Here is a 20996-nt window from a genome sequence, read left to right on the forward strand (position 1 = left end):
TTAAGTTCTTATCTCTGTCCTGCCTTTTTATTTTTCACTCTATTCGGTCCTGCCTTTTTTTTTATTAGTTTATCCTGACTTTTTTTACCTAACTTGTCATCCTGCCTTTTTTTTTGCAAAGTGTCTCATCCTGCCTTTTTTTTTTACTCAAAACTCCTGTCCTGCCTATTTTTTTCAAATTTCATCCTAGCCCCCCCATAAAAATCAAATGGAAGCTCCCTAATATGAGTTTTTTTATGCTAGAAACTAAGGGCACACATGCTTGTTGTCAATGAAATTAACAACGTCGTCATAGGTAAAATAGGGATACACAGATTACCATTTGTCATCTGAACTTGATTGCTTTTCTCACTTTTACTGTACCAGCTCAAGTAAGAAAAGCAGTCTCATTGAGATGATCAACACCAATCTATAATTAGTAATCACAAGTGAGTAACTTTTTCTTGGTCTGAAAATAGTATTATCTTTGCCTGTCTATTGTGCAGATAGATATTCCCCAATCATCAGGGCTGTACCTGGCCAACTGTGGTATACAATTGGCTACCTGTAAAAATATTTTACATTTTTTTTTATGTTTTTTGTTTTTCAATTACAAATATATTACTGTAAATTCAGAAATCATTGTGATGTTTTTGTCAATATGAAAAATTTGCATTTTGAAATTTTTTATATGAATCAAACAGGATTTTTCTGAATATTGCAAAAATTCAAATTCCAAAGTCAGTAGCTTGTAATTCAGCAGTTATCACTACTGAGGATTCATTTATTTTCGTGGGACCAATTTTTGTGGAATAAAGAAAATTTGCATGTTCATGGATATTTAATTTTGTGGTTTTGAACAGTCTGCGTACAAGCCTATGTAAAATATGTCATTCGTTGATCTTTTAATTTCGTGGTTCACTAGTACCCAAGAAATCCACAAAAATTGGTAGTCAACGAAAAATAATGAATCTACAGTATGTATATCATATGTTTTTCATTTATTGTTTTGTACATAATAGTTATCAAATATACCAGGACTATAATTGAGTACGCCAGACGTGCGTTTCATCTGCATAAGACTCATCAGTGACGCTTATATCAAAATATGTATAAAGCCAAACAGTTACAAAGTTGAAGAAATATAAAGCATATAAATCAGGCAATTAGTTTTATAGTTGAATGGCTTTAATTTGTTATTGTTTTTTTTTAAGCTAATTATATGCAGTATGGGTTTTGTACATTGTTGAAGGCTGTACAGTGACCTACAGTTGTAAACTTCTATTTCATTTGGTTTCTACTGGAGGGCTGTCTCAGTAGCTGCTAAGAGGAAATGGTTGCTATTAACGATCATTTCCTCTTATCAGTAATACAATGTACATGTATTACCTTACCCTCCCACCACTATTACTTTTAACTACCAAATAAAGATCATCTATTTTTTGTCTAAACATAGGGAAATATGGTATGATGAAAAGCTTTTGTAATGTAAATTATAATTACAGCCTACCCTTTTTTTTTTAATGTCTAGCCATTATTGTAAATAATAATAATATGCGGGTTTTTTTCTATGTCTAGCCGTAATTGTAAATAATATGCTTTATATATTCTTGTATATACATTAGTAATTTTCGATAGATCCTTTCATTAAAAATGTAAAATCATTAATATGAAAATTAAAATTTTGAAACCTATCTATAAATAGCTAGATTTATCAAGTCCAATACCCCATTTCAGTTGTGATAAAAATAGAAAAGGCTCTTTGTAAATGAAAGCAAGTTACAACTTTGAAAAATAAGTTTAGAATCATGTTTAGACTTATTTGCATGAAGCCGATTTTCAGAATTTCTATAAAATGATCCATAGCAAGATTATCTAAATGTTCAATGTATACAGAATGATTTTTAGTCTTAATATTTGTATAAGTATATTGGCATTTAAATCATGAAGTTAAGTAGTAGAAATCGTAATGTTATCAGCTTATCTATGAAAATGATCAATATATTGCTTTATTGCTTATATATTTTGTTGTGAATAACTTCCCACTGACAGAAGAAAAATGATAAGTAATTTCATATGGGATATACAATGAAATTACTAATAATTTTTATTCCTTCAGGAATTTTGTTTTAATCATCAGTTGAAAGTTATTATTCATCAATAATGGACCTTCGACGAGGTCAATATGTTATATATGGACCTGTTCAGACTATATTGACCGTGGACAAAGTTCAAGTGTCAATATAATCTAACAGGTTCATATATAGCGTATTGACTGAGTGAAAATTCTTAATTAATATAATACACATGTAAATAATATATTAGAAAAATGGAGTTCAATGTTTCTTCTGTTTATTTTTTAATTGTATTTTGCTTGTTGTGTTTAATAGCTTTCTTGTATTCTTAGCGTCTGCATTTAACATAAAATTCTTGATATCTCCTTCTGACAAACTTTTAAATTTTCTTTTCAATTGTCTAATGCTGCACTTCCTCAATATTTGTTATTTGTGACGTCATGATATCATGAATCTAAATTTAGCAAGATTTCTAATATTGATCGTTAATATAAAATATAAATAGAAACATAGCGTAAATGTACATAAAAGTATTGAAACAAGGCTTCGAATACATAAAATAACCTTTGAAACATGTAATTGTAATATCCAATGTAAACAGGAGAATGCAACACCATATGTAATATTCTAGTATCTTAGGTCCGAGACCACAATTATTTCTTATTCTATTAATTTGGATGTAACAGTTTTTTTCATTGGCTAAAAATTGCCCTCAAATCCACAGTTGACCAGGCGTTACTAAGGAGGGACCCGCCATTTTGAATTGATTGAATCAACAAATGTTCGATTACTACAATATAATCGAAAATAAAATAACACCTACCTCAAATTCGCCGTATTAATGTAATTTTATCCGAATTTGAAGCATACAGGTAACGTAATAACCTCCAGTTTGTAAGTTTTCATTTGTATGACGTCACGTTTAGCCATGACGTCTTTGTGCCAAAATCATTTATGAAATTTCGCGGATTTTTTCTATTTGTCAAATTTAGACATTTTTTCATGTTTTATCGTATTTTTTCTTTTTGTAATGCATTAGAATCGGAATAACAGTACTGTAGTTGAAGAGTTGCCACCGTCAGTTTTGATTTGACGGTCGCAAATTTCCGTTTTACTGTCTCCGCTACGTGTCGCCAGTAAAACTGCATTTGCGACCGTCAAATCTACAATTGACGGTGGCAACTCTTCGTCTACAGTACTGTTATTCCATAAGTGTATTTCTTTTAGACATAAATGAAAATTAAAACAATCCCACCTGTGCTTTCTCAATAAAAATTTTACAGTGTGTTGTACTACTTTTAGGACAAATTATATAAAAATTATAGAAAACTGCATCGACTCTATTAAACTCAAAATATAGACAATTTTATGTTTAGGGAGTCTTGAAATGTTTTGACAGCTCCTGAAATGCTAATTTCTAACAATTTTCAGCTGGACCAAATCTGACTACTTTACTTTAAAATTCTGGACCCAATTTTCTGTACAGTGTAATTTCACCCCCTACTTGTCATTTGAGGCATAAAACATTGAGAAATAAAGTTGAAAATCAAGGGACAATAAATGTGGTCTTGGACCGTATATTGTGTGTAGTGCATCCCTTCCGGAGCACCTGAGGTCACCCCTAGTTTTTGGTGGGGTTCGTGTTGTTTATTCTTTAGTTTTCTATGTTGTGTCGTGTGTACTATTGTTTTTCTGTTTGTCTTTTTCATTTTTAGCCATGGCGTTGTCAGTTTTTTTTTTTTAGATTTATGAGTTTGACTGTCCCTTTGGTATCTTTCGTCCCTCCTTGATTTAAGATTCATACTCATAAATATTTTTTCACAGCACATACTAATTTATCACCTGTTTAATAAGATTTATAACATGTAGGACACCCATGCATAATAGTTTGATGATCTCCCCTTAAATTGACAAAATAAGTATCTATCTTATGAATAGTATCTTAACAACTTAAAAACATTTATAGAATGACAGTCCACGCTTATCCAACCCTTGATACAGAAGCTAGTGCCTCCCTTATTTGTTGTTTATTTATGTAAAATTCAGATTCTATATTATCTACCCTTCATTTTTAGTATGATTAATTTTGCAAGGTGTGTTTTTTGTGCGTTTGTTGTAGATAGTTTTTGTTTTTAGTATATTTTTATATTAAGGAATATAAATTAGTTTAAATACCATATGCATATAACTGGTTATTTTCGTGAGGTGCAAATTTTCGCTTATTTTTGTGAATAGAACAAAATCGCCAAAATAAATTACGCCAATTTAAAACGACACATGCAAAGGTAGTGATGAAAGTTTTGATTCCGCCAAAATATTTCTTATACCCTATTCAATGATAATTGTAAAATTTTACACTCGCGAAAATAACATGCTATACGATATCAAAAGAATCCTTTACGTTTGTTTTTCTTTTATATCAATCACAATAACTAAAAATAATATTATCAAAATATTTTTATTGAAAATTAATTATTAATTACAACACAAAAAAACGCATGTTAAATACAATGGTCTTGACATGACGAAAAGTAAAGTAGATATGTTTAGAATTTTTGAATACCATCCAATCAGACAGAACACTTATATTTTATTTGGTAAGCATAAGTATACACATTTATTTATGAATTTCACTTTGTCGCTTTATTCAGTAGTAGTCATTATGTCTTAATGTTGATTGATTGAGTTTCATGAATAAATAATAAAGCTATCCATATGTATTTTTGAATGTAGGACAGAAGTTACAAGACAAAAAATCAGAGACAAAAAAGTCACGGACAAAAAGTCACAATTCAGTTTTGAGATTATTTTCTTTGAATAAGAAAGTACTAATTCTAAAAAAAAAAAAAAAAAAATTCTTGAACTATTTTATATAAAGCAAATCTGTAATTAAAATTTATTCAATAAATATCAATAATGATCAAATAATTGTTATGAAAACAATGTGTCAATGTGTCTTGGTGCCATTTGAATGATTAAAATTAAACAATTTTCCATTTATCGAGGCTCATGAACAATGTACTATACTTAAAAATGAATATATATATGATAAAAAGAAAATATTTCAACATCATCTTGTATTTATTCAAATAATTGTCAACAAATAATTTCTGACTTTATGTCCTGTGACTTTTTGTCTATATTTTACTTCTCTCCCTTACGAATGTGTATGTTAATTAATGTCATTGATGGTTTTTATTAATCTATGATTTTAATTTACAGCCTTTGTATTGTATTTGCATATATAACCTACTGATTTGTTTTCAATTAATAAACATCTATATTTCAATATGTTTTTCTTGGATTGTTTTCAGTACAGTACCCCAGTGAAGTATCATATTTGATTATTGGAATACCCAAGTTAAGCCGAACACAACACCCTTATCAGACAAACATCAATGTCCGCAAAAACATGCAAAATTCATATCTTGTCAATATAATCTTATCCTGCCAGCACTATTACTCTTAGCTTTCCAGTAAAGAACCTTACCCTGACAGCACTATTACTCTTAGTTTTCCAATGAAGAACCTTACCCTGCCAGCACTATTACTCTTAGCTTTCCAATAAAGAACCTTACCCTGCCAGCACTATTACTCTTAGCTTTCCAATAAAGAACCTTACCCTGCCAGCACTAATACTCTTAGTTTTCCAATGAAGAACCTTACCCTGCCAGCACTATTACTCTTAGCTTTCCAATAAAGAACCTTACCCTGCCAGCACTATTACTCTTAGCTTTCCAATAAAGAACCTTACCCTGCCAGCACTATTACTCTTAGCTTTCCAATAAAGAACCTTACCTTGCCAGCACTATTACTCTTAGCGTTCCAATAAAGAACCTTACCCTGCCAGTACTATTACTCTTAGCTTTCCAATAAAGAACCTTACTCTGCCAGCACTATTACTCTTAGCTTTCCAATAAAGAACCTTACCCTGCCAGCACTATTACTCTTAGCTTTCCAATAAAGAACCTTACCCTGCCAGCACTGTTACTCTTAGCTTTCCAATAAAGATCATCTACTTGTTGTCTAACCATAGGGAAATCTGGTATGATAAAATTGTTGTGGAAGGCTTTGGCTATCAAGACTATATTATCTGCTATACAACTGAAATAAACAAGTACAGTACAGCCTGTGACATTCTCTTAATTATGTCCACCCTCTGGCATGGTCAACATCCAATGGTGGCCATTTATTGGGGTATTCAATCTTGAGATGTTGGCCATTTATTGGGGTCATAAAACATAGGTTGATGTTTTATCTAAAATATGTCTGAGTGTTCAAATAAAATCTTGAAATCTTGAAATCTTGAATAATGTTACCTGTTGTAATCAATCAGGGTTGAAGTTTTAACTTGTATGTTTCTTTAAAATTAACCTGTATAGGTAACTTAGGAATAGGTTTCTTTCAAAATTGACATTTCACCTTTTTTTGAAAATGTAGAATAAGACATTGTTTTAGTCTTTGTTAATTAATATTATTTTTGATTTTTCTGTCTTTTGAATTTATTCAAATTTTTTTTTTTATTTTTTTTATTTTTTTTTATTCGTTTTTGTATGATTTTGTTTCTTTTTCTTTTAATGTCTTCTTTAGTAAGAATCTTGAGAAGCAAAAAGACAAAAATGTCAAAGATAAAGTTATTGACCAGCATTTGAAAGACAACAGACTTTAACTATTTTTTTTGTAGATGTGTATTTTATAGCTTTGTCTTCTAAGACAAAGTTATTGTGTAATTATGATTCGTATAATATTTTCTATACAAATTACTGATCTGCTGCCATTAAAGGGAAATAATTTTTATTGAGTTATTGTACACTAAAAAATTAATCAATGATACCTGGCTTCTGATTTTGCCTACAATTTTTTTCAAAATTTTAATCATCTTAAAAATAAATTTCATTGTTTCTTTTCAAAACAGAGGATAAAAGTTTAATAATCATAAAAGTAATGTTACAAACAAATTAAATGAGGAAAGTTGATATTTGTCAGACAAAAATTGTGACAACATTTTGCTGATTTTCAGTAATGTAAATTATTTCCCTTTAATGGTAGCAGATAAGTAATTGCTTTAGAAAAAAAAATCCAAATTACAATTATGCACTAACTTGTTGTTGGAAAACAGAGCTATTAATTATAGACTTACAAAACAATGTTTTCAACTATTTGATTATAAAATCCATTTATGATAGAAGTTTCCATGTCAAAATTAGACCTTCTTATTCAGTGACTCATACTCTAGTAAGTCATTTTTGTGTTTGAAACAAATGACAAAGATATCAACTAACTGGATCTGGATGGTATATATTACGTTTGATTTCACAGCACTCACTTCATGCTAACAACATTTCACTTGAGCAATCTGCTAAAATATTTTACCAGTTGATCAGTTTGTTGGAGAAGAAATCTAACTGCAATTTGGTAAACTGTTTGGGCCATTGCTATTGTGATACCCCAAAGGTCACTGGATAATCACTGTAAAAGTAAAAAAAAAATAATGTACATGATGTTCATTGTATTTAATTGTTTATTTGCATTAATTAATGAATTATCATTAATAAAAACTAATAATCAAGCAAGTGATATTTTTAAAGAAACCATGAAGGAAGTAATTTTTAGCAAGCCTGTTTCTTAACAAAATAAAATGATCAGACAATATCAATCCTCTTATAATAAATTTTTATAACATCTGAATGTATTATTATTATTCAGGAAAACTACAAATATCATTATACTATTTTTGCCTACAAATGTATCTTTTTTTTTTAAATCTGAAATCAGGAGTTAACATAATGGACATGTTGAAGAGACTTATTTTCCAAAAAAATATTTAAAGAAAAAAACTGTCTTGCTTTGCCTTTTTGAAACAAATGTGAACTTACTAAATATGACATCTTCAGTTTGGCTAATATCTGTCAGTTAAAAGCCAAAATTTGACAAAATACACTTATATAGATGGTTACACTTTTATGGTCTATTAATTAAATCATTTTTTTCTGTGTCCATTTATATTGTGTGAAGTGCTGGACTGGTATGATACATATTCTTGGTATATATTTGCAAATATTTCCCTAAACCCAGGCCTTTTAGATAAAGTTAACAATTTCAGGGACTTGAATGAATTAAGACTTTAAAAAAAAAAATGAAAAATCAATTTAAAGAAAAATATAAGAACATTTTTGAAAATAGATTTAAGAATAAAAACTTTGGTAAAAACTGTATACTCAAATGTGTCACATAGAAAGTTAGTGGTCATAATTTAGAAATAGAAAATAGTGGACAATATAAAATTCCTAGAAAAGATAGAATATGTAAACTGTGCAACTTGCTGGACAATGAAGACCACTCCTTTCTTAATTGTAAAATTAACAAAACAACTTGAGATAATCTATTTGAAAATTGTTTACCTTCTCAAAATATTGTCTCTTACCCAAGAACAAAAAGTGAAAGAAATGCTAAACCTTTATTACATGAATATGTCATGTATGTTGAAAATATTGGCTCCCTTATAAAATAGTCATTCTTAGAACAGAGGGCAGAAACCTAAAAAAAATCCATGTGTTTTAATTTCTTATAGAATTGTTAATTCTTTGCATTATAATTGTTTTTTTTTTGTTTGTTTGGTTTTTTTTTGTCACAAACTAAATACCATATGTTTATACGACAATACAAATATTATCAAATTTTGTTGAATTAATGAATATTTTGAATATATTTATTCAATAGAGAAATAAAGAATTGGCTAAATTTTATTTAGAATAAGTTCTAAAGACAATCTTTAACATTTGTAAAACAGTATTGAATGCAGATAAGTCTATCTACATGTACTATGATTTAAGTATAAATCATTTTGATTTAAGAAAATTAATTTGAGAAACAACTTTTCAATAGAAAAAGGCAGGCATTGGGAAAGTTTGCATTATATTAGAAGATGATATTCATTTATTCTTCACTTACCATAAAGTACATGTAAAAAATAACTTAAATTGATTAAAAAGGTATAATGTCAAAACAAATAGTCATGAGTCAAATTAAAAAAAAAAAATCAGCTATTTATTCAACTAGTTATATTATTTCATTTTATTTTTGAATTTTCTTGTCATAATCACAGTAATTAAATTTCACAAACACATACATGTATATTTTACCTGAGACACATGACCTGTAAGTTATATAGTTTTAACACTTCAATGCAGCCAGGATTTCCCTATATCCTTGACTAGTTTTTGATTAATACCTTGTGTATTAATTAAGCAACAGGGGGTATAATGATGGACATATAGGGCCACCATGATGGACATAATTTTTATGGCCACCATGAATAAGATAATGTCACAGGTAGTACTGTACATGTAGAATTGGAAGCTACTGGTAACTAATGATACTCCCTTTTAGTATTCTTTAAACAGGAAGTTAAAGAGGAATCAAATCACAAAATAAAACATAATCGCATCAAGCTCAATAAGAAATTTGAGGAAGCTCTTATTTGTATATTTTCCCTAAAAAAAGTGTGACAAAAATTGTATGCATGGCCTGTATGTGTCAGTATAATACATGTGACGTTGAGATGAAGAACAGCAATAAAATTGTTGCTTTGCTTTTTGTGTGTTAATTGATGTGCATGTACTGATTTATTTGTGTCATGGATGGATATCCCATAATCCTTTATTCTGGGTTTTTTTTTATGACATGTAAGTATTTGGTAAACAGGAAGTTGATTTGGGATGAATCTGATTCTGAATTTGTGTCACATGGTATAGAATGTTGAAATGAAGTCGGAGTAAAAATTTCAGGCGGCGTTTTGCATTTGCGCCAAATTTTTAACATGTAAATTACAGGTAAATTACAGGTGAATAGATAAAAGAAGATGTGGTATGATTGCCAATGAGACAACTCTCCATCCAAGTCATGTTATTTTTCTATATCATTATAGACCTCTTCCGTTAGCCACTTGTATAAATGTAAGGAATTGTCAATTATATCATGTATATAACTGTTGTCCCCTGCTCACCATGGGGAGGTGGAAGAAGGTCAACAAGATACATCTCCAGACTTTTTCCTTGACCGTACCTCTAGTTCTTTAGCCTTTGTCTTTCATTCAACTGCCTCATGGTTGTGCTAATTCTATGTTTTGACAAGTCAGACCATCAGCTGAATCCGTGGCGACTCTGGTTTTAAACGATTTCATGGTACTTTGTAAGATATGTTGTTATGTTTCAGGACACTGACCTTCCGATATGTATAGCCATTGATGATCAAAGAATTGACTCCTTGGCTCGTTTCAGTGTGCAATATGTCATGTTTTCTGACGTTTTAAAAAAAAGAAATCTATTTATTTCTTCTTACATCGATATATAAAATGATAAAATCTTATTATATTTCAAATTTTAGATAAATCCTTTGAGAAATGAAAAAGTTATTAATAAGCATTTTTCATTTAGTCCTGTTATACACCTTATCGCTATTCCCGGCTGACCCGTCCGCTTGAACTTTTGACGTCAACAACAATCACTTTTCCATTGTGGCGTCAGACATTTTGTTTTATGACGTCAAAATTTTACGGGAACCTGTGTGATTTCCAGCAATGGCGGACAAATAGCGATAAGGTGTATTCGGTCCTGCCATTCGATGGATATAATATTACACGATACAAGATATAAAAATCGATTTTAAATGAAGATTGCGTGTACTTTTATTAAATATGAACGCCTAGCCCTTAAACCTTATTATTGTATGCTGTTACACTAATGTAATCAGTACAACACCTATAACACCATTAAAAATCTTTTTCTCGGGATATATATATATATATATTATGGATATCGGTGTGTACTTCCAAGATGGCGACCAATGAAATCGTATGGAATGAATAAAAGAAAGATTGCATATGCCTTCAAAGGAAAACGCTATGAAAATATAGTATTAAATATTTTACTGTATATACAGAGAATTGTCTAATGATTGTTTTTCAGAAAGGATTTGAAAATTTAACCAGTACATCAAAGCAATGCAATTACTCCAATCACTAATTACTTTTCATAACAATTTACTCAACATTAAATAAAATGTAATTAAGTATTTGAACATATTCAATTCAAATTTAATTAAAAAAATATTATACTTGATTGTGTTAATAAAAACAAAGCTTCTGAATGGATGATTCGTATGTTTGTTCTAATAAAATTTTCTCAAAACTAAATTAAAGATTTTCATTGGCAAATATAAATGTTTTTACAAGTAACTATAATTTTGTATAAAAAACCATGAAGACATTTGTGCTGTCTTCCATTTTCAAAATGGCTTTATATCCGTGTGTTCAATGTGATGAAGAATGTGTTGATTGCACCATTCAATGCAGTTGTTGTGATCGTTGGGTTCACAGTGCTTGTGTCCCAATGGATGATGCATTGTTATTGGCCTGGTCAGATGTGTCTCTAAAGTTCCTATGTAAGGACTGCTGCTTTACAGACAACAAGTATGACATGGCCAAGGCCCTAGAAAGGTAAGTATTTTTTTAAGTATATTTCAGACATACCGTTTATATTATATAGGTTGTTTTATATATTATAAGGTATATAAATGTGAAATTGAGTTTTTATATTATTAATAGAGAACAAAACATGGAACAAGAAGATTAAAATAAAATTTTTAATTTTTAAGAAGACAATCTTTCACTAAGTTTATTATATTTCCTTTATTTCTTATTTCATTTAAAATGTATTAAATTTAATTAATTTAAGTTACTAAAAAATCAGAAATAATATTCTTCTAAAATTAGTATTTACGTTTTTTTATTGCTACTTTCCTTTATTTTCATACATTGAATAAGTTTTAATAGTGAAATGTTCAGTACCAAATATATAATTTAGTAGTGATAATGAGTTAATATGTTCCAATAAACAAAATAATCATTACTTCACACTTCTGTTATATTGTTAATTCGGTTGTTGTTTACTGACACGTGCCCATTACATAATTAATCATTAAGAGATAATGAAATTATATTACGGTATGGACACTCTGCATTAAACAGGCTTGTGACTGTCTTGGTTTACCAAAGCTGCATTACCAACACCAATAATTATAAAAATGAAAAAAGAACACAAATAAATATTTACAACTATATTAATAAATTCTAAATAAAGTATTTTCGCGGACTATGACAGATAAGCCCGTGCCTTGTGCAGGATATCTTAGTAGTTATAAATTTTTTACAATAAATTCTAAATAAAGTATTTTCGCGGACTATGACAGATAAGCCCGTGCCTTGTGCAGGATATCTTAATAGTTATAATTTTTTTAAAATAAATTCTAAATAAAGTATTTCCGCGGACTATGACAGATAAGCCCGTGCCTTGTGCAGGATATCTTAGTAGTTATAAATTTTTTACAATAAATTCTAAATAAAGTATTTTCGCGGACTATGACAGATATGCCCGTGCCTTGTGCAGGATATCTTAGTAGTTGTAATTTTAGAGTTTAAAAGGGGGCTTGGTTAACATCCATTTCTAAATTAAAAATATAATAATATGATAAAGATAATAATTTTTTTTTTAATAACTAACTAAAATTAAAACAAAAACTAATTTAAACAGTTTAATATTCCATATTTTACTTTAAAAAGCCCACCCTCACATTGTTCATTGCCTTGTCGTGGCGTGAGGGCTCCACTTAGGTGGTCCAAGATGAAGACGTTGAGGGATTGTATGCAATCTTTCTTTTATTCATTCCATACGATTTCCTTGGTCGCCATCTTGGAAATACACACCGATATCCATAAATTTTTAATGATCAATATTAACTTACCTGCAACTTGTAAATCATTTTTAGGTTATAAAATACACTTCTAATATAATTTTATTCAATAATATATGTTTAAGTGACACTAATGAGTTAATATTGATATTTGAAGAGTTATTCGGTCATTACATGTGTTATTCGGATAATAACAGTGTTATTCGGTGATTCGTGTTACCCATATCAGTTTGTTTTCCAACTTTTGGGGATATTACGTTTTTCTCGTATTTCTCGGGAAATCGTGGTACCCGATTAAATCTGTCTTTTACATAAACAAAGGCAAGATTTTTCTGCAAGCACCAGTACAAACTAACATATATAAGCAAGTTTTTTCCACATGTAAATTAATTTTAGACAAAAATGTCTTCTGTTAATATTTCAACAGGAAGTAGACTGGCTTTCTTGCAGTCTTGAAGTTTGCCATCGTCTAGAAAATGTTGTTAGATGGCAAGGGAAACTACTCATAATTTTGGAGGTGTGTACAAATACGGCATTTTAATTGGTTGATAAGTAATTTTTTTTTCGAAGTTGTCAACAAATACAGGTGGACCCAAAAACTTTCGATGGTCGGGTTGTTGTCTCTTTGACACATTCCCCATTTCCATTCTCAATTTTATTACATATTACAGAGAATAATGAGCAAAAAAGTGAAGATAACTTTTTAAACATGTTTCAAAATAAGGGGACGACCATTTGATATTTGTAAGGGGGGAGGGGGGGGGGGGGAGGGGGGCAGGTGCAGGAGGATTTTGAAAATAAATAAATCAGCCTTGATAATCACAAAAATAAATGGTTTGTTCTATGGTAGTTTGAAAATAAATAACTCAGCAGGTCTAATCTAAAGTATGAGATGGCACCAGATTCTTCATAAATTCAACTTTTTTCCCCAAAAAAATCGGGAAACAATTCCCAATTTTTTTTAATAACAAAAGTATAAATATTATTTAGATATACTTAAAATGTCTGAAAATTGGTTTCATTTAACTTGAGGTATATTGTCTCAGGAAACCTTACCTCACTTTTATTTTAACAGGGCCGTAATTAACAAAAAACGAAATTTCAAAACCAAACGCTTGTCTCCATATCAAATTTTATTCACGGCCTTGCAAGAAAAAAGTTCTGTTTTCCCTCAGACTTATAGCCCTGATTTTTCGGGATCAATGTTTCTTATTTATTTGTCTTTTGTTCATTGATTGCCCTTCTGTATTCTGTTAGTGTTGCAGCTAGTCCTTTTGTAATCTAGTAATTTTGTTATGAACTTGATCATGAGTTTTAAAAAAAAAAACAGCAGCCACAGACTTAACTGTGTGAATTCAATTTTTGCTGTATCATGCACATTGGTCTTTTGATGATGTCACTAGAAACTTCAGTCTTACACTGAATTTATACATTTTGCTTTGAAACCAAAATAAATATTGTCAAAAAATTATTAAAACAAAACTTCATTTTCAGATTATTAAAGGGTCTTCGGAACACCCAGAAAGCATGATTTTGCATCATTTGTTCTATACTTCTTGGCCTTCAGGGGCTCCAAAACCCTTCAAATTTTTTTTGCCTCCCGTTCGGCATAGTATGTTTGCCAATACATTTAAAAGTGCCTAGTTATAACAAAACTTTAAAACTATGTATGTATGTAATACATGTTTATGCAATAAGGAATTTAAAAGATTCAATTCTGCAGAGGGGGAGGGTTAATCTAATTAAATGGTACATAATGACTTGACTATACTATATGTATTATTTATAATAAACAAATCATTTAAAAATTGTATGTTTTCGAATATCAAAAATATAGTTGTGAAAATGAATAATCAGTCCCTTGCTTTAATGAAAATATATATATATAGAGGTATATGGGGAGGGTTGAGATCTCACAAACATCTTTAACCCCGCCGCATTTTTGCGCCTGTCCCAAGTCAGGGGCCTCTGGCCTTTGTTAGTCTTGTTTCATTTTAACTTTTAGTTTCTTGCGAACAATTTGGAGTTTAATATGCTTAAAATTCAGTTCAAGAGAAGTCCGAGTCTGATGTCAGAAGATGTAACCAAAGAAAATAAACAAAATGACAATATTACATAAATAACAACAGACTACTAGCAGTTAACTGACCATGCTGACATGCCAGCTCCAGACTTTAATTAAATTGACTGAAAGATTATGATTTCATCATATGAACATCAGGCACAATCCTTCCCGTTAGGGGTTTAATAACATACCATCATAACATATGTGAGAAGAACATAACCCGTGTCATGCCAACAACTGGTTTTTGAATAAATGTGTTTAGTTCCGATGCAAAGACCCTATACAGTGTATATAAAGTGCGAATCCAGCTACTTCATTTTCACTGTCATATGCGGGTATGTCTATTGTAGAATAAAGGATCATGGGAAAACTGTATTTGTTTACGTTTTGGAAATACCAAATTAATTGATTTGAAGGAAAGTTTTTACATATTTTCATTGTGATATGTATTTATTATGTACAAACATAGCATTAAAGTTCAAATAAGTGTTATAAAAGCAACATAATACAGCATATCGATTTTTGAAAGCGATCCATTTTAAGTATAGATGCGATGAATTATCACTGTTAGTGCAGTCATTTCTGATGTGGAATTTTCGAAGATGCGAGGAATTTTTATTGTAGAATTATGTGATAAATGCACTTGAAACAAATGAAAAAACTTAGTTGACGACTTTAGAATTTATGATAAATGTATTTTCAAATTGAAATACAAACTCCTCATTCATTCTTTATCAAATATCTAGCTTTTCAAACTTGTAACAAAAACGCTTCTCAAAATGACATATTAGTATTCTTCAAATTACGTTTTTCCTTGATTTAAAAAAAAATTAAAAGATAGTTCTGTATGTTTTTGAAGTCAAAGATTGATATTGCGGAGTTTAAGTGCAGTCTGTGTAAAATAGAGACGAGAGCATTTGAGGACGTTATCTTCCACGCAATAAATACACTTGCGAACAGAAAAATATGCATTTTGAAACGCAATGATGACAGAAAAGCTTATAAAAGATTAACTTTCCCCAGTTGTATCCTCAACTGCTTCAATTTCCTTATTCTGAAAAAGACAGTTTTGGTAGAACAAATGTTCTTGACTCGATTGTTGCTTGCATGATTTTAACTGTATAAGGTGAAACGGTATTTGACATAAATTATCCACAGTCATTAAAACATGAAATGTAAGGTGTGGGCGAACTTTTTTGTTTGGATTGGTACGTGAAGTAGAGCACCCTTGATACAAAAAAAATTATCCGTAATGAACAGCTCGATACCAGAGGAGGATTTATAGGGGGACAGGGGGTTGCCCCCTTTTTGGGAAAACATTTGGTTACTTTTATATGGAATCACTGGAGCGGGTTACTTATAAAATTTCTAGATCCGCGAGTGGATACTACCACAGAGGTCAAACAATGCACATTTGGGTAATTGTACACAACATACATGCTACAATTCATGTTTGATGATCTGAGACCCTTTAGACCTCTATGTGGGCTATTTCGGTAACTTGGTAAAAATCCCCAAACTGGATACAAGGTTAGATTCAGCATGTCAAAGAACCCCAAATATAAGGATAAGCTTGATCTCCTATTAAGTATGTTTTTAAGTCAGCAAGATATTTTTGTTTATTCCTGCAATCTTCAGCATATAAAGACGACCTGAAGATCCACAAATTATATATGTAAATTTTCTCTGGTCGTTATATATACCCTGCAACATTATTGAATTGTGATATACCCCTCACGATTAAGTTATGAATTTTCCTGCTCGCGTGTTGCTTTGATTTTATGTATGTTAAGTATATGCATGCAATGAACCTATGCATTCTGAAAGGGTAAGCCAAACTAAAAACAACTGAAAATTTGCATTTCATAAAGTTGGCCACTAAATAAACTTGCACATATAATAGAATTCTGGACAATAGATAAATATATCTCCCTTATTACTTTGTCTGTAGTACCACGGATTGATTCTTTGTAACCCTAGTACCATAGGTTATGAGTAAAACAAATCTAGAGAAATTGTTTGGCATACGAGCCTTGAATGTTAATGTGTGTGCATTCAAGCTAAGACATCCAAGTAGCAAAGTATATATTCAAAAGTTCCTCTCAGTTTGGCGAGTCGAAAACACTGGCGAAATTCATTGAAAGTGCAATTTGGAACAAATAATTCAACATAGCTACTACGCCGATTTGCATTTTCTCAGCTGATCATTGACAGTGACAATAAATAAAGTTACAAATGGTTTTGTGCTAAAAGTTTCATGAATCAAATTTGTAGAACAGGCAGCTCTGGACAGGAATGAGCCGCTACAACAACTATATTATCGTTGATAGTAGTTTGTTTTAATAGAAAAAGAAAACAGAAAAAAAGCAACATATTTCAGGAAACAGAAACATGTTTCGGTTTTCTGAAAACATACTGTTTTTATATAACATTAAATCATGTTTCTGATTTCGAAACATTATACTGAAACATGTTACAGAATTAGGTTAAAGAAATTCACCCCTGCATGGTCTCATAGCTAGCTTAACTTTCCACTTGTACGATTATTCTGTGTTTTTCTTTTACAATAACACAATGGCAGAATATTTAAGTACATATCCACGTCATATGTATCAAAGAAATACAAAACGTATAAAATTTCTCGATTTAGTTCAATTCAAGTAAAACATATACCATGTATACATAGTGCCTACATATATCATGTACAAAGGTCAACAAAATTGACACAGGTCGACCTCGCCTAAACCCGGACCTGAACCAGGATCGTTTACAGTTATATATTATATATAATTAAGTACAACTGAAGCGGATTTATTCTACATATCGGATCATATTTGAATCACGAGCGCTGACTGACCTAAGAAGGGGCCCGCCCCAGTCATGCTTCAGTGATTCCCTATATAATCAACCTAACTTTTCCCACGTTGAAAAGGGGGGGGGGGGGTCCGCCTTTGCTTTGATAGTTGTTCAAAGTAACCATTTTTATAGAGAGTAATGATTAAACACAATTAATATATATATTTAATATATATATATGTAGAAAGAATACAATATAGAACCAATAGAAGATCCTAGAATTAGGAACCAGACCTAGCTAGGGTAGTTGACTGCATGACCATACTGTTGTCGATCCTTTGGGATTAATAAAATGCTTCACAGGTAACAACATTTGAATTTTATACTGATTACGGAGGACCTCATTTTTGCGTTCGATTTAAATTGCTATTTGTAGACTGTAAATAATTTAAATTGTGTACGTCAAAAAGTCTTGATATGCAACCAATGCACAGGCACTCGTCTCAGAAAAAAATTCCTATATACCTTAATTAATATATGAGGGGGGATAGGACCTTTATCGGGACTCCGGGATCGGGTGTTTTTAAGCTCGGGATTTCGGGATTGACCCTTTCGGGATTGACCCTTTCGGGATCTGGGAATCCTTTTTTTCGGATTTCGGGATGTCGGGATTTGCTTTATTTAAACATGTTAAATTCGGGACCTCGGAATTTCGTTTTTTCAAGTCCGGGATTTCGGGATCAAGACCCCTCCTATCCCCCCTCTTATATGTGAACCAATGTCGTTGTTCAATTTCATTTTGGTATTCTAAAAATTCTAAAAATTCCCAAAGCTTATATATATGTGTCATAAATATATATATAGATATGTGTCTCATGTTATAATCAACTCAATATGTTAAAAAGACGTGCCGTACATTGTTATCAAATGCAAATAGGTCAAATACATTTTTAGAAAATACGGAATTTTATATGCCGCTGTCATTAAGTATATGTATGTAGGTGTGTCTCGTGTGTTTACAATTTGCGTTTAAATCAATTGTAGTCTGAAGAATCTTTGAAGGAATTAAAATACGAGGAAGGCATGGTAAGCTCAAAGTAAAGTCAGTTTTGATTTAACATTCACATTAAAAACATAAGGAAGTTGTTATCTTACGACGTTTACCAAAAGCATTTTTAATTTATGTCTATGTAAGATCATGTAATGAGTGGTAGTCTAGAGGGAATTATCAACTGTGATGAATGTGATATGGTTTCTTATTAGTGTATCTAAATATAATAACATGTTTAAAAGATGCAAGCAAAACACCTGTCAATGAATCAGATCTATTATTAGTTTTACTTTCGTATTGAAAAGGCGCGAATCTATTTTTGTCAGAAATTTAAATGTTGTATTTTTTTATGAAGAGGGTGGTAAAGGGTTATTTTCGTGTAACGGTTTTTGCCATTTTTATTTCACGTGCAGTCGTAAAAATGTTTGTTATTGACCGTGTTTCGTGAAATCGGTAAAACGATCAACGTGCAAGAATTTTTAATTGTTCGTTCATCGTAAAATGGCAATTTTATTTCGCGTTTTTCCATGCAGATCGATCCCCCTTTACGCCCCTCTATGAAAGTGTTGAATATTGCTTGTTATAGAATAGACATTTTCCGATGTTCAAAACTCGTAAACCAATTCGAATCTCTAGAAAACTCTAGTACCGGAAAGTTCTGATTTCGTTTTCACATTAACAGATTAATAGTGCTTAAGGGACGACATCAAAAGATCGATGTAGGATAAAAAACTTAAATCAAATAGTTTGGGGGTGGGGGGTCAACATGGCTGCAAGTTTTGTTAATCCAAAATCGATTTTACATATATCCATATTGGTAAATCAATTTTTCCCATATTTGATTAAGTTAAGAGGGGGGGGGGGGGGGGGGGGGGTCAGTGACAAAACTATGTGAATTAAGTTTTTTTTTCCAACATTAAACTTTTGATGTCGTCCCTAAGGGAGCTACCATTTGATTTTTATGGGGGGGCTAGGATGAAAAATTTTGTCCTGCTTTTTTTTTTAGTTGTAATCTCTGTCCTGCCTTTTTATTTTTTACTCTATTCGGTCCTGCCTTTTTTTTTACTAGTTTATCCTGACTTTTTTTACACAAATTGTCATCCTGCCTTTTTTTTTTAACAAGTTTCTCATCCTGCCTTTTTTTTTTACTCAAAACTCCTGTCCTGCCTATTTTTTTCAAATTTCATCCTAGCCCCCCCATAAAAATCAAATGGTAGCTCCCTAAAAGTGAACATTTTCCGACAAGTGGCCGCACAGGCGGATCCAGTCGTTTTCGAAAGGGGTGTTACCATCACAAGCATACAAGGGGGGTTCAACTATATGTCCCCATTTATCGTCAAAAAAGGAGGGGGTGGTTCTAAAACCACTTTCCAGCGATTAGGCAGCTACCATTTGATTTTAATGGGGGGCTGGAATGAAATTTGAAAAAAATAGGCAGGACAGGAGTTCTGAGTAAAAAGAAAAAAATGCAGGATGAGACACTTTGCAAAAAAAAAAAATGCAGGATGACAATTTATGAAAAAAAGTCAGGACAAACTAATAAAAAAAAGGCAGGAACGAATAGAGTGAAAAATAAAAAGGCAGGACAGAGATTACAACTAAAAAAAAATGCAGGACAAAATTTCTCATCCTAGCCCCCCCCATAAAAATCAAATGGTAGCTGCCTTATTATACTTTTTGAAGAAATGGTTACGAAAATAATACAATTTTACAATTATACTTTTGTTCATATCATATCTTCAACTATAAACTAAGATAAAGTGGGCAAATCTGAATAAATTTAACAAAAAAAAATAATAGGTTGGTGATATAAAATATTAAAAAAGTTTTATAAAATTTCGTTGCTTTTGTGTGTCAAATTGACCATGCTGTGACTGTCAAAAGTAAAATCACAAATATACTGAACTCCAAGAATAATTCAAGAAGGATATTAAGTCCCTTATCGAACGGCAAAACCAAAAGCTTAAACACATCAAACGAATGGATAACAACAACAGCTGCCATATTCCTTATTATCATATACAAGATATATGACTTGGTACAGGCATTTTCTTATGTAGAAAGTGTTGGAATAAACTTTTGTAATTTTGTAATTTTGGATTTTTCTAAAAAAAAAATTAACAAAAAATGTGACTTCAACTTCATTGTCATGAATGATTGAAGAAATACATAGCTAAGAATTTTCAGGAAAAAAATGATAAGGCCAGGTAAAGGGAAATTTACTGTTTATAAGATATTGAATTATTCCAAACACAATTTTTTTTCTCTCCCTTTTTACTTT

The 20996-nt window shown here is 30.9% G+C and overlaps 1 protein-coding gene and 1 long non-coding RNA gene across 5 annotated transcripts in view; one reads left to right on the forward strand and one right to left on the reverse strand.

Moving 5' to 3' along the window:
- Window positions 1–462: 462 nt before the first annotated feature.
- On the reverse strand, window positions 463–10366 carry LOC139498487 (uncharacterized). The gene is made up of 3 exons (XR_011657945.1): window positions 10119–10366; window positions 6029–6158; window positions 463–544 (listed from the first exon to the last, which is right to left on the reverse strand). It is a non-coding gene; the product is annotated as an uncharacterized lncRNA (long non-coding RNA).
- An 8178-nt stretch (window positions 10367–18544) lies between these two features.
- Window positions 18545–20996, forward strand: part of LOC139498496 (PHD finger protein 14-like) — a 123239-nt gene continuing 120787 nt past the window's right edge. For all 4 annotated transcript variants that reach the window (XM_071286902.1, XM_071286904.1, XM_071286905.1 and 1 more), the window contains exon 1: window positions 18545–18750. The gene's annotated coding sequence lies outside the window, so the exon portion shown is untranslated. The remainder of the gene's footprint in view (window positions 18751–20996) is intronic.

This window comes from Mytilus edulis, chromosome 12 (assembly GCF_963676685.1).
Source record: "Mytilus edulis chromosome 12, xbMytEdul2.2, whole genome shotgun sequence".
NCBI classification, from domain to species: Eukaryota; Metazoa; Mollusca; class Bivalvia; order Mytilida; family Mytilidae; genus Mytilus; species Mytilus edulis.